The sequence below is a fragment of the Microtus pennsylvanicus genome, chromosome 16 (genome assembly GCF_037038515.1).
Source record: "Microtus pennsylvanicus isolate mMicPen1 chromosome 16, mMicPen1.hap1, whole genome shotgun sequence".
Taxonomy (NCBI): domain Eukaryota; kingdom Metazoa; phylum Chordata; class Mammalia; order Rodentia; family Cricetidae; genus Microtus; species Microtus pennsylvanicus.
The window spans coordinates 4,638,630-4,650,865 of record NC_134594.1 but is presented as its reverse complement, the minus strand read 5'-3'; the positions used below and the strand labels follow the sequence as shown (position 1 = coordinate 4,650,865).

Sequence of the window (12,236 nt, the reverse complement as noted above, 5' to 3'; positions counted from 1 at the left end):
GCGTGGCCATGGCAATTATGAACCCACAGCAGCTGTGCCTGACTGCACAAGTCTGGCTCACCTAAAAGATATGGATGAGGAGGGGCTCTCAGAGATCTGCCACTTTCGGCAGACAGACTCTGGGAGACAGGGAGGCTTAGCACTAGTTGGACACCATGCTTCGTTAGATAGCTCCAAACCCATGATCATGGAGTTAACTCTGTGGGCACAGAACAAAACAGGAAGCCATGAACATGGGAAAGGTATCTGTGAGGAAGAAAGGAAACTGGCAGGAGTGAGTGGGGTAGAAATGAGAGGAACGTGGGGGAGAGGAGACAGAACGCACGTGTACAAAATGAGAGGAACGTGGGGGAGAGGAGACTGAACGCACATGTACAAAACGCAGGGGACAAAACTTAGTAAGGAACAAAATATAAGTGAATGAAATGTTTCACTACTCTGAGAAAATTTGCAGAGAAAGAGGATACAGAAACACTAAGGGACTTGTTCCAACCATCAGAATGGGTTTTAGAGCCATGGGAAACAAATGTTTAAAAAAGCTTAACACAACTCATGAACAAACTCCTCCAGAAGAAGAGATTGCTGCGTCTTCCTCACTGCTCTTGGTACAGTGACCTTATGGAAACTGTGTCTCAGTACCCTGACCTGCTCTCTTCCAGTGGCCATGGGGAAACAAGAGCCATGAAGAAACCAGTAATAAGCAGCATTGCATATGAGAAAGGGAGGACCAAAACGAGGCCTGTTTTTGGGTATCAGTCTTGGTCGACCACATTTATAATTTGTATTCTCACTTGTCAATCACTTTTATATTCATGCAAGAAAAATAAAGGCCAAGTGGACACTGGTTTCTGAGTTAAGATCAGGATAAACTGTTAGAAAAGAAAAAAGCCAAGGGTGAGGCGAGAAATAAAATATCAAAAGAGATGCTTGTAAACTAAGATACAGTCTACCTGGATATAAGGGAAAAGAGCCCTGGAAGGAGTGGAAAATAGAACAGGGGCAGCCCAGGAAGGCTGCTGGCCAGGGTTACTTAGTATACAAGAAGGCCTATTATAGTGAAACTTATCAAATTGAGCATTTGGAAGATAGAAAACATTTCATATACATAGAAGGTGATGTTTATGATGTCTTTGGCAATTTGGATAGTCTCAAGGAAGCTATTTTATTTTCAGAACAGCCTTCCTATATCCTTAAAGTGAAGATGGGCCCAAGAGATCCTGTTCCGAATTTCCTGGGTTTAAAATCTTTCCTCTCTTAGCCAGGCCATGTCACACATGTCTATGCACTCTGGAGGCTGAGGCAGGAGGATTACTGGAGCTCAGGGTTTGAGTGCAGCTTAAAGAGCACAGCCAAGACTTCATATCAGAAAAAAGTCAACTCTTTAAAAAAACAGTTTTTTTCATATTCACTGTTGTCTTCCCCTTTTCTCTCTTCATTTTAAATTCCCAAGAAGATATTCGAGTTGTCTGTTTCCTGTCTCTTGTGTTTTTGATAAGTAGATATTAGTCCTGAGACACTGAGCCATTGGCATTCTTTGGGTATTGGATGGCTAAATTTAATTACTTTTGGAATTTATTTACTTTGGTCTTAATGATCTTTTAAACACATTTTATCTTCACTTAGTTTTAAAAATATATTTGGAAACTTATTTTGACAACTTTATGAATGTATATAATGTACTGGGATTATATTCATCTCCCATCCTCTCCTATACCTTTCTCATCCCTCATTCTCCCCATCATTTTCCCTCCTATTTAACTTCCCCCACCTCTGTCTCTGACTCTGTCTCTGTCTGTCTATCTGTCTATCTCCCCTCACCCTCTCTCTCTGTGAGTTCCACTGAGACCAGAACCTGAGATCACAGGCAGCTTAGCAGTGACTTCCTCATGGGAGAAAAATGACTCCCAATCTTTTACTGTACTTTTCAGTAGCTCAGAAACAAGACCCTGACACCGAAAGAGGTGAGCAGAGTTTATTTTGGCTATGGCTCCAGAGGGATAGGAGTCCATCATGTTGGGGAGGCATGGTTGGAAGCAATAGGCATGGCAATAGGAGTAGGAAGGCTGAGAGATCACATCTCAAACACAAGCATGAGAGAGAAAGAGAGGGAGGGAGGGAAGAAGGGAGAGAGAGGGAAAGAGAGTATTTTATAAGTATAGTAAGGCTAAATACTCTCAAAAATCGACCCCCAGCAGACTTTCTTCATCAAAGCTGTACTCCCAAACCTTCCCAAAGCTGAGCCATGAATAGGTGCAGACCACGTGTTCAAGAGCTGATCTCATGGGAGCCATTTCTCACTAACCCATCACGCTCCCTGACAGGCTCTCATGGAGAGCTGGGACCTCCTCTCTGGGAGAATGTTGACAGGGCCAGTACCGTACAGGCCTTGTTCAGGTGACCACGGCTGCTCTGGGTCCATGAATACAATGGCCATATCATGTCTAGAAGATGGCAGCTTACAGCACTCCTCCCCGTCCTCTGGTACGTATATTCTTGCTTTCTTCTTTTCCGTGGTGTTCCCTGAACATTGAAAGGGATGATGTAGAGTTCTGCTTATGGCTAAGCACTCAGGGAAGGAGCTTATCCTCAGCATGTTGACCGGTTATGAATCTTCACATTAATGGCTGTCCACTGCACGCAGAAGCATCTCTGGCCAAGCTGACTATGGCATTCATCTGCAAGTACGCCTATAAATATTTAGAGAGATGTTCTGGAAGCATGTCTTCTTAGCAGAATAATAGCTTCTCCTTAATGTCCACCTTGTATATAAACATGACTGCACGTCTACTTTGCAAGGTTGTCTCACTAATTCATGTGACAGTCCCAGAGGAATAGCAAGGCTACAAGGAGTCAGGGTGGGGAAATGTGGTCAAAGGAGTGTTTTAGGATGGAATCTTGCTATTTAAAGGTTGCAAAAATGGGTTCCTAAAAATCTGTACATGAGGAAAGTGGGAAACAGTGACATAGTAACTGAACTTGGGGATTTTAAATTCCAGAGAAAAATTTCAATACATACCAGTGGTACCCCAACTGCCAGGAAACCCCCACTGCATCAGGGTGACAGTATGATTTTCACTATGTTCAAGAAGCGAAACACAAGAAATTTTGCTAGAAAGAAAAAGGACTGTGATGTCAGCGGCATGCCTGCTGTTTCCTGACCTAAGACGTGAGGAAACTGCTTCTGGAGTTAGTGAATGGTTCCCTGTTTGTCACTAAGATTATGTGAAGGAACTAATTTAGGTAGCTTTAAAATGCTTTATTCATAACTATCACAAGATAGAGTCATTGAATGCTTGGTTTTTTTCTTCCCAACAACTATTATGTTTCTTAATGTAGTCAACCTTGTAGTCCAAGAAACTGTCATGGTTGTTCCTTACACTGGCTCAGTGCACATAATCTTTGCTCTTCTACAGAATATTGTCATGTTTTATATTCCTTTTAGAATTTAAAGAGAATGTCATCTTCAGTGGCAACATCTTTTTATAGTAGATTTATTTTCATGAGAATACAATAACAAGAAGCATAGAGATACTAATGACCCACATAATGTTTTAATGTGCCCAACTCCTTGAAGACACAGTGTCTAACTTGCCAAAGAGCCAACTAGGCATCTTGAAAATGACAGCACTGTAACTTATCTTTCTCTCTCCACGCTTGCAAGCCTGCACAAACATAAACACCGGCACACACATGTAGGTATAGGATGCTATTATTTTGCTAGATTGAAAGGAGAAGTCAGTAAGCCAGGGTTGGATGCAAGTAGAAAGAAATGGGATTTTCTAATCCCAGGAGCTGAACAAAATGAATATGGACAATATAGCATCTCACAAATTAACAGTGATATTATCAAAGCGAGCAGTCTTGTGCTTCATCAGAATAAGACACCATGAATTGTCCAGGGACATAAATATGTATAAACGTCTGCTTATATATCAACTTATTCTTCCATACCATTTTTGTGTTTCAGATTACTGTTTCCTATATAAAGTAGCAACCTTGGTGGTGAAAACGCTCTCCGTTGTCTCCCGTCAAGCCATGCTCCCTTTTGTCTTACTGTGCTTTACTTTTACTTCAATCCACTCAAAATTATTAGTTATTTTTTATAGAATACTATTTACATATAATTATTTTTATTGTTTTAGGATTTTGTACACTCATATAATGGTGTTTTGATCAAATCCACTCTTTATTACTCCTCTAATTCCTTTCTTATCCCCCAACCAGTTTTCCTCCCAACATCATGGATTCTTTAAATAAAAATCCACAGAGTTCCTCCTACTGCTGCTGCTCGTGTGTGTCTGGGTGTGGCGCCCTCTGTTGGAGCACACACAGCCTTTTAGGGGCTGTGTCTCCAGAGGAAGACAAACCCCATGCTAGCGGTCATTAACTGCCCCTATCTCCTAGCGGAGAAGTAGGACTTGATGAGCCCCTCCCCCTTCTCTACACATCGACTGGCTGTGGGTCTCTGTTTTAATAGCCACCCACTGCCTATTAAGTAGAAGCTTCTCTGATAAGGATTTAGAAATTCACTTATCTACAGGTATAAAGGTAGAAATTACAAGGCAGTTTATTGCTATGTCTATTAAGCACAATAATACTTTTATATCCTCCTGATAAGGGTTTATACCCTCCCCAGCTATGGGGCTTTGGCCCAATTAAGAGTATCAGACATGGGTTCCATCTTTTATATCCAATTAGAAGGATATATTTCCTATAGCATTCCTGCCATTACTACAGCAGTGAGCATTTCTTACCAGACTAGTTATTATTGTAACTCATGGGTTTATACCTGGGTAAGGGAGTTGTTCATCTTTGTCCCTAGTGGCATGAAGAGACCATTCCAGAGCTATAAAATCTAGTCATTGGGGGTGTCTTAGAGCTTCTATTGCTGGGAAGGGACATCATGACCCAGGCAACTCTCATAAAGGAAAAATATTTAATTGGGGTGATTTACCTTTTCAGAGGTTTAGCCCATTATCATCATGGTGTTTAATGGTTGCATTCAGGCGGATAGGGTGCTGGAAATAAGCTTGAGAATCCTATGTCTTGACTCACAGGCAGCAGGACGTGAACTGTGACATTGAGCATAGCTTGTGCATAAAATACCTCAAAGCCTCCCCTCGCAATGATAGACTTCCTCTGACAAGGCCATATCTACTTCAACAAGGCCACAACTCATAATAGTGGCAGTCTCTATGAGATTATGGGGGCCAGTGACAGTCAAAGTACCATAAGGATTAAGCTTCCAGGATGGTTGCAGCCTGATTTCTCCAGGTCTTGACTGAAGTATGTAGTATCTCAGCTCATACTTCTGTTCCCTTCACATTTTAGGAGGTTACCAAGAGGAACAGCAATAGCCTATAATACTGGGTGATTTATGGGATCACCACTGACCATCCAAGAAAGGGTAATCCTTACTTGGCACTGGGCTTTTCATTTGATAACCTATGGTGCTGGGGAGAAGCCTTCACTCCCCATTATAGGGTAACCCTGTTTAAGCTCCTTTTATAGCCACATCTGTGTGTATTTGAAGAGACTTGCATGTACTAGTTTTCTGTATGGAATTTTCCAAGTTCGTTATCATCAGTTATTCCTCTTCACATGCCTTCCCACTTGCCCACTGCAATTATTTCTTTTCCATTATCCCCTTTCCCCACTTCATACCAACTGTGTTCTATCCTTCTTCCTGGAAATCAGCCTCTATCATGTTGGGGTTAACCTTTAATCATAGATCTAACAATATTTATTTTATGAAATTGAGTGTATGTGTGTTTCATGAATACATGTTTATATTTGTGGTCTGCTTTTACTTAAATTTATTTAAAATTGCTAGTTACATGTATATAATGTTACTGACTCATTGACGTTAATGACCAAATTTTCAACTTTTACGTGAAAGAGAAGAGGGAATTGTATTTAAGATTCTTTATGTCTTGAAATGAGCAAGGGATTTTAATCTTCCTATTAGTACTCTTACACATCAGCTCATCTTAAACCTGTCACACTGGAAGCTGATGTTATCTTCTGAACATTGTAATTATCTTCAAAACTGAGACGATGGAGATTTAGAAGTTGCATTTTCACGGCCTTTCCCAGAGTGTCTACATCATTAATATCTGGAGGCTTAGAAAAGGTATCTTAAAATAATAAAGTTTATTACTATGATAACTTTTGCCCAGAAGACACTCTGCCTTTGCTGGAGTAGAAGTGAAACAAAATACATGTAAGATAGCTTCTGATTTTCAGAGATGCTTTAAACAATTTAGTTGGATTTGTAGGTAAGCAAACATACAGAAAGAAAGGCAAATTGTGAAAGTCAAGGCCAGTAAACAATTAGATAGAAATACAAGTCCATTCCTTGGATTACTTTGTTATCTTACATTTTAACTCACAGTTACCTAGGCACATAGTGCTTGATTTCCAAATATTTAGAAGGACTTTCGAACTATTTTAACTGTTACTGATTTCTAATTTAATTTATTCAAAGGAGAATTCAAAGTTTTGAAAATACATTGAGCCTTATTTTTATCTGGTTATTGTTTTTTTCTTTAAATATACTTTGATAGTAACAGCAAATTGAACATAAAATGAAACTTGGATATATCACTATTTGGGATGCATACACAAATCAATTGTTCACTGCCAAATGGTCAGCCCTAAAAGCATACATACACGTTACATTATAGAAGCTCAATAGATTCTATTTGGAAATACATATTTATACCATAATAATTAGTGGAGAAAAGGAGGCCCGAATTTGAAGGGGAGTGGGAGGGTTGTATGGGAGACTGGGAGGGAGACAGGGAAGAGGGAAATGTTGTAATTACATTATAATAATAAAATAAAGTAAAAAAAACACAAACAAACTTGTGATTCTCATAAATAGCATATAGATTACATGCAGTGTAATCCAGACTGAGAATCTCTATGTAGCTCAAATTTCAGGTAAGTTACATGTAGTCCATGTCACTCCTGGTACAACTTGGTCGAGTTTGCCATCCCTACTACCGTTTTCCTCTGCTTCATCTGTTTTTCCTTCTCATTCTTCCTATTTTTATAATTTATTTTCAGTCAATTAAATATTATTTTAACTTTAAGTCAAATTGTTGAGTCTTCACCTACATTTTAAATGCTTTTAAATGATAACTTTAGAGATTATAAAATGCATCCCTAAATTATTACCACCTAATACAGAATTAATATTGCATTGCTTCATTGAAATACTTGGATGTAATAAAATTATACTTGTATTCCTTTGCAGGTCATTGTGATATCAGTTATATATTTACACTCACACATGGAAAGAAGCTTTTTGAAAAAGCCAACTTGAGGCAGGGTTTCAAACTTACTACGTGGTGGAGGGTGACCTTGAACTTAGAATTTTTCTGCCTCCGTTTCTCTGTTGCTCAAATGGGGTGATTTTACTGAGGAATTTTCAAGTTTAGGAAGCCTTTCTTTGGCAGCCTCTGTCCTCATACTGGGTTAACCTGTGCTATCTTTCTACTCTGACCTAGGTTCTGTCCTTGTGTTGGCTTCTGATCTTCTCTTGAGATTAAGCAAATTAAGCAGTTTTACCTCAGTGCTGTTGATGTCCCCCCCCCCCCCCCCACAACACTGCTGGAAGCTTTGTTTACCAACCTCAACACCTGGGGCATCTTGGAAACTATTTCTTTGAACTGATTTTTTTTTCCAGACAGGGTTTCTCCATAGCTTTTTGATTCCTCTCCTGGCACTAGCTCTTGTAGACCAGGCTGGCCTTGAACTCACAGAGATCCGCCTGCCTCTGCCCCCGAGTGCTGGGATTAAAGGCATGCGCCACCACCGCACGGTTGAACCGATTATCTTCTAAGAACTAATTTCATTTTCCTACTTCTTCACATATGCAGTAATTCGTCATGCTTTGTTTTGCGGGAGTGAGACCATATCTGGTGTGCCAAGGCGTAAGTCTGGGTTAAGTAAAAAGTGATGTCTGTGTTTGCCAGCTCGTATTTGTTAGAAGAAAGGGGGAAGCAAGTTTTGTTGACAATGTTCCTAGAGCTTCTTATCCCCTGTTTCCCTCACAATGCATGCTGATTGACTCCTCAAGTGTTTCTGCTGGTTTTAGACCCTCACACTCTCAGTTTTTGCAGTCGGTCACACCACAAAGCCTGTGCAGTTATTCTTACCAGAAGCAGGGCTACCTGATGGTTTCAAAGCCAATTTTTGTGTTTAACAAGATAAATACATGCAGTAGACCTCCCATTTACATAAAATTAAAGAAAAATGCTGCAGCAGATGCAAATAAATGCAAAAAGGAATATTTTAATTCTGATTCATGATTAGTATCAACTATCACGATGTGGTAATGACACAATACAGAATTCTGCAAAGGATAACTAATGGTTGTGAGCTATTTATAAACAAAACATCCTGATTAATTAATTTATTTTATGAAATGTATTTGTTGATTATATGCCAGACTCTGTTTTCTAAACCTGGGTACTTTGGAAACGTTTTACTGTGACTGCCATGTGTGTTACCCCTGTAGTTCCCATCCACGTGACATGCTCAGTAAAATGGCTGCTGTCTCTTGATGCATTGTTGTCTCAATTGAACATTTAATCTCTTGACCAAGTTTTCTATCCTGCCCGGTCCCATAGTCATTCAGTCCCAAAGAAATACACAGAGGTCTACAATAATCATAAACTGCTTGGCCTATTAGCTCAGGCTTCTTATTAACTCTTATAACTTGTATTAGCCCATAATTCTTGTCTGTGTTAGCCATGTGGCTTGGTACCTTTTTTGGCAAGGCAGTCTCATCTTGCTTCCTCTGTGTTGACTGCAGACTGACTCTTTCCTCTTTCCAAAATTTTCCTGTTCTCGTCTACCCACCTGTACTTCCTGCCTGGCTAATGGTCAATCATTGTTTATTTAAAATACAAGTGACAGGGTACAGACCATTGTCCCACAGCACCCCCTCTTTTTATAAACAAGAACTCTGAATCAAATCTCCTTTGTTTAGCTTTTCTTCTGATCATTATTCATAACAACTTGTAATTAACATTCTAAACAAAGGCAAACATCCATAGTCCATTTTTGGGGGAAATGTGGGCATAGTTTTCTAGGCTTCTTCCTGCTGATCGTGGGTGCTGATAATCTTACGGGGACCTAAAGAAAATTTTGGATTATGGTCAAGTCCTGAATGGAATATTCTGTGAGGCTTGATCATCTCAGCCAGCAGTTTTGAAACTGTTCTGGGTATAGAACTCAGACATCTGAACCATCTGCTCCTATTGGATTAATCCAGCAGCATTTATAAACAAATATCTTTTAGCAACTTTTGCTCCTTCCTCAGCCATCAAACGATTTAAAGACAACGTGATAACATACGGTATCCAGATTCTCTGTGTATTTTTCATCTTTACATGGCTTTATTTTAAACTCTACTTCTTTTATTTTTATTTTTAATTTTTGGCTTTTTGAGACAGGGTTTCTCTGTGTATCTTTGGCTGTCTTTGAATTCACTCTGTATACCAGGCTGTCCTTGAACTCAGAGAGATCTGTCTGCCTGTCTCCCAACTGTTGGGATTAAATGTATGTGCCAGCACACCCAACTATTCTCTCTCTCTCTCTTATTTCTTTTTTCTTTTCTCTCCCAAGCCTACATATATTTTTAAATACACACTATACCATTTAGAGGTTTTCTTCATCTGAATCTGTCTTTACTCTTTTATTGACTACCTGAGTCTTTTAATTTGCTAAGTGATATGGTTAGGATTAAAGCTGTGGCTTTGAAGGCTAGATCCATTCTATTCCTTAGCTTTTTGAGAGTTTAGCTTCATGGCAGAGGTACTGGTTGGAGCCATGTTTATTGCCACAACTCTATTGAGTTTCAAGGTCCCTGCCACCACCAAGAAGCATGCTATCAGCTATTCATCAACACCATTTAAGTGTTTAGTGGCAGGGTCTCTTAAAAGAGCTGCAGGTTTTATAGCTAAAGCTGAGTCAGGAAACCTCTCTTAAATGAGATGCACTTGCCTCTAGCAAAGAGAACCCACCTGAGAAAATGCTACCTAGAAGCCATGCTTAGCACTGTTATTTTGCATCAGTAATTCCCAAGCTCTCTCAGGTTTTCTGTGGATGCAGTCGTCCACACATTGGGCAGCATTTAGACAATGGTCTCTACCCTGTCACTTATATTTTAAATAAACACTGATTGGCCAGCAGCCAGGCAGGAAGTATTGGCTGGTAGATGAGAACAGGAGAATTCTGGAAAGAGTCAGTCTACAGTCAATACAGAGAGACCCAGACACAGAGGAAGCAAGATGAGACTGCCTCGCTGAAGAAGGTACCAAGCCATGTGACTAACACAGACAAGAATTATTGGCTAATACAAGTTATAAGTTAATAAGAAGCCTGAGCTAATAGGCCAAGCAGTTTATGATTAATGTAGGCCTCTGTGTATTTCTTTGGGACTGAACAACTGCGGCACTGGGCAGGACAAAAACCTCGGTCAACATTAATCTCTATTGGATCACATTTATTACTTAATGCTCAACTTTATAAACAGAAATGCAAACTCTTTTACAGCAGAAAACAGTAGCCAAAAAGTCAGTCTTAATATTTCACATCATCATCATCATCATCATGTTTTACCCCAGTAATGTTCAAGGTTTTGAAACAGCTTCTCTATTTTTAATACAGAAAATGTCATATTCTAAATAGTGAGCTGACTCTTCCACCATCAGCATAGTGAAAACTTATTGTCCTTCTGTTTGAATTACAGATTCTTATTTCTTTATTCTCATTGCATGTTTTCATAACTGAACAGAATTGTTACATGACCATACCACTTGAGGTACTTTCATGATTAAATGTGATCCTTATTGACATACAAAAGATATTTTTCCTAGTGGTTTCCTTTAATGTGTGATAACGCATGAAGGAGGTGACATATAACTACTTTATTCACATCTCAGCTTATTATTGCTTACATATACCTATGGATTTTTAGAAAACTAGTCTTAATTGTAATGAGCTTTTCACATTGTACTCCCAAATAATTCTGACATTTGAATATTTTTGACATCCTGAAATATGTGTTTCCATTACCGCCTCTTTCAAATGGAAATAGAACAGTATTCGTTGAAAGGCCATGTTTCCTGATATTGGGACTCTGACTGATATGGGACAATGTTGCTAGACAGTCTCTAGTAAAGAAAGAATTTTCCTTTGGAGTCAAAAGGAATATGTTTTTATTAGACTCTGCAGTTTTCTTACATAGGAGAATTTTTTCAAGAAGGTGATCTTATGAAGTTCAAAGTAAGTGCTTTTGCTGTCTGTAGGTCCTTGCTGTCAATCAAGCCCAGTCTCAGAGCTGTGAAGACGGGGTGCAGCATTTCCATCCTCCTCCGTGTGGCTTGTAATGGACGTAACTCAAGTTGGCTAAGAGCCATAGTGACTACTAAGATGAAGGTTTGGTTTTTACATTGACATTAGTTTTGTCATTTGTCTACAAAATAGTCCAAGGGAGGTAAGATTAGAAAATGGGAAACAAAAAGATCCCAGCAAATTGCTGTGAGCCAGGCAAGAAGGGACAGCTGAACAGTACAGCACAATCCATTCATCCTTGCTGCAGGTTTCATTGGGTTATTCATTGTGAGAGTAGGACCTTTAGGAAATTGACTATGAGGCAGGTACATTTTCACAGCCTGCAAAGTAGGCCCAGTAACCATGGAGATTCTAGGAACCCACACGGTTACAAAACCACACAGAATTCCACAGAAGGATACAAACACAAAAAGGACAGAGATTGTTATCTGTGTTTGCTATTTCATGCCTTTGGAAAGCTGTCTGGAGGACATCAGCATCCTTTGAACCAACCGTACTGACACCAGCTATCCACAGTCCGAGTTCCCGTGTGCTCCCTCACCAGCACGGCTCTTCCTTACTTTCTCTTTTCCCTTTCTTTGCTCAAGCTGTTTGCTCTTGTATTGTCAACAATCACTTCTGGGTCTCTTCTTCCTCTAGAAATCGAGACTTCCCCTTGTTTGCTTCAGGATTTGCTCAGATTCGCGAATCAGGCAACATGTAATTTTAGGGGTTTTCTCTTTAAACTGTGGTAAGTGACAGGTAAACCCAGATGTGTGTGTGTAGTTCTCACCTGTAGACATTAGTGCTCATTTTACCTGTGTGCGTGGTTCAGGGCAAGGTCAGACACACGCATGTACACAGTTCTCACCTGTAGACATTAGTGC

At 39.7% G+C, this 12,236-nt stretch overlaps 1 protein-coding gene across 1 annotated transcript in view; it reads right to left on the bottom strand.

Annotated features, from left to right (window-relative positions):
* Nucleotides 1-12,236, bottom strand: part of Spata16 (spermatogenesis associated 16) — a 243,106-nt gene that overhangs the window by 172,012 nt on the left and 58,858 nt on the right. The window lies entirely within an intron of this gene.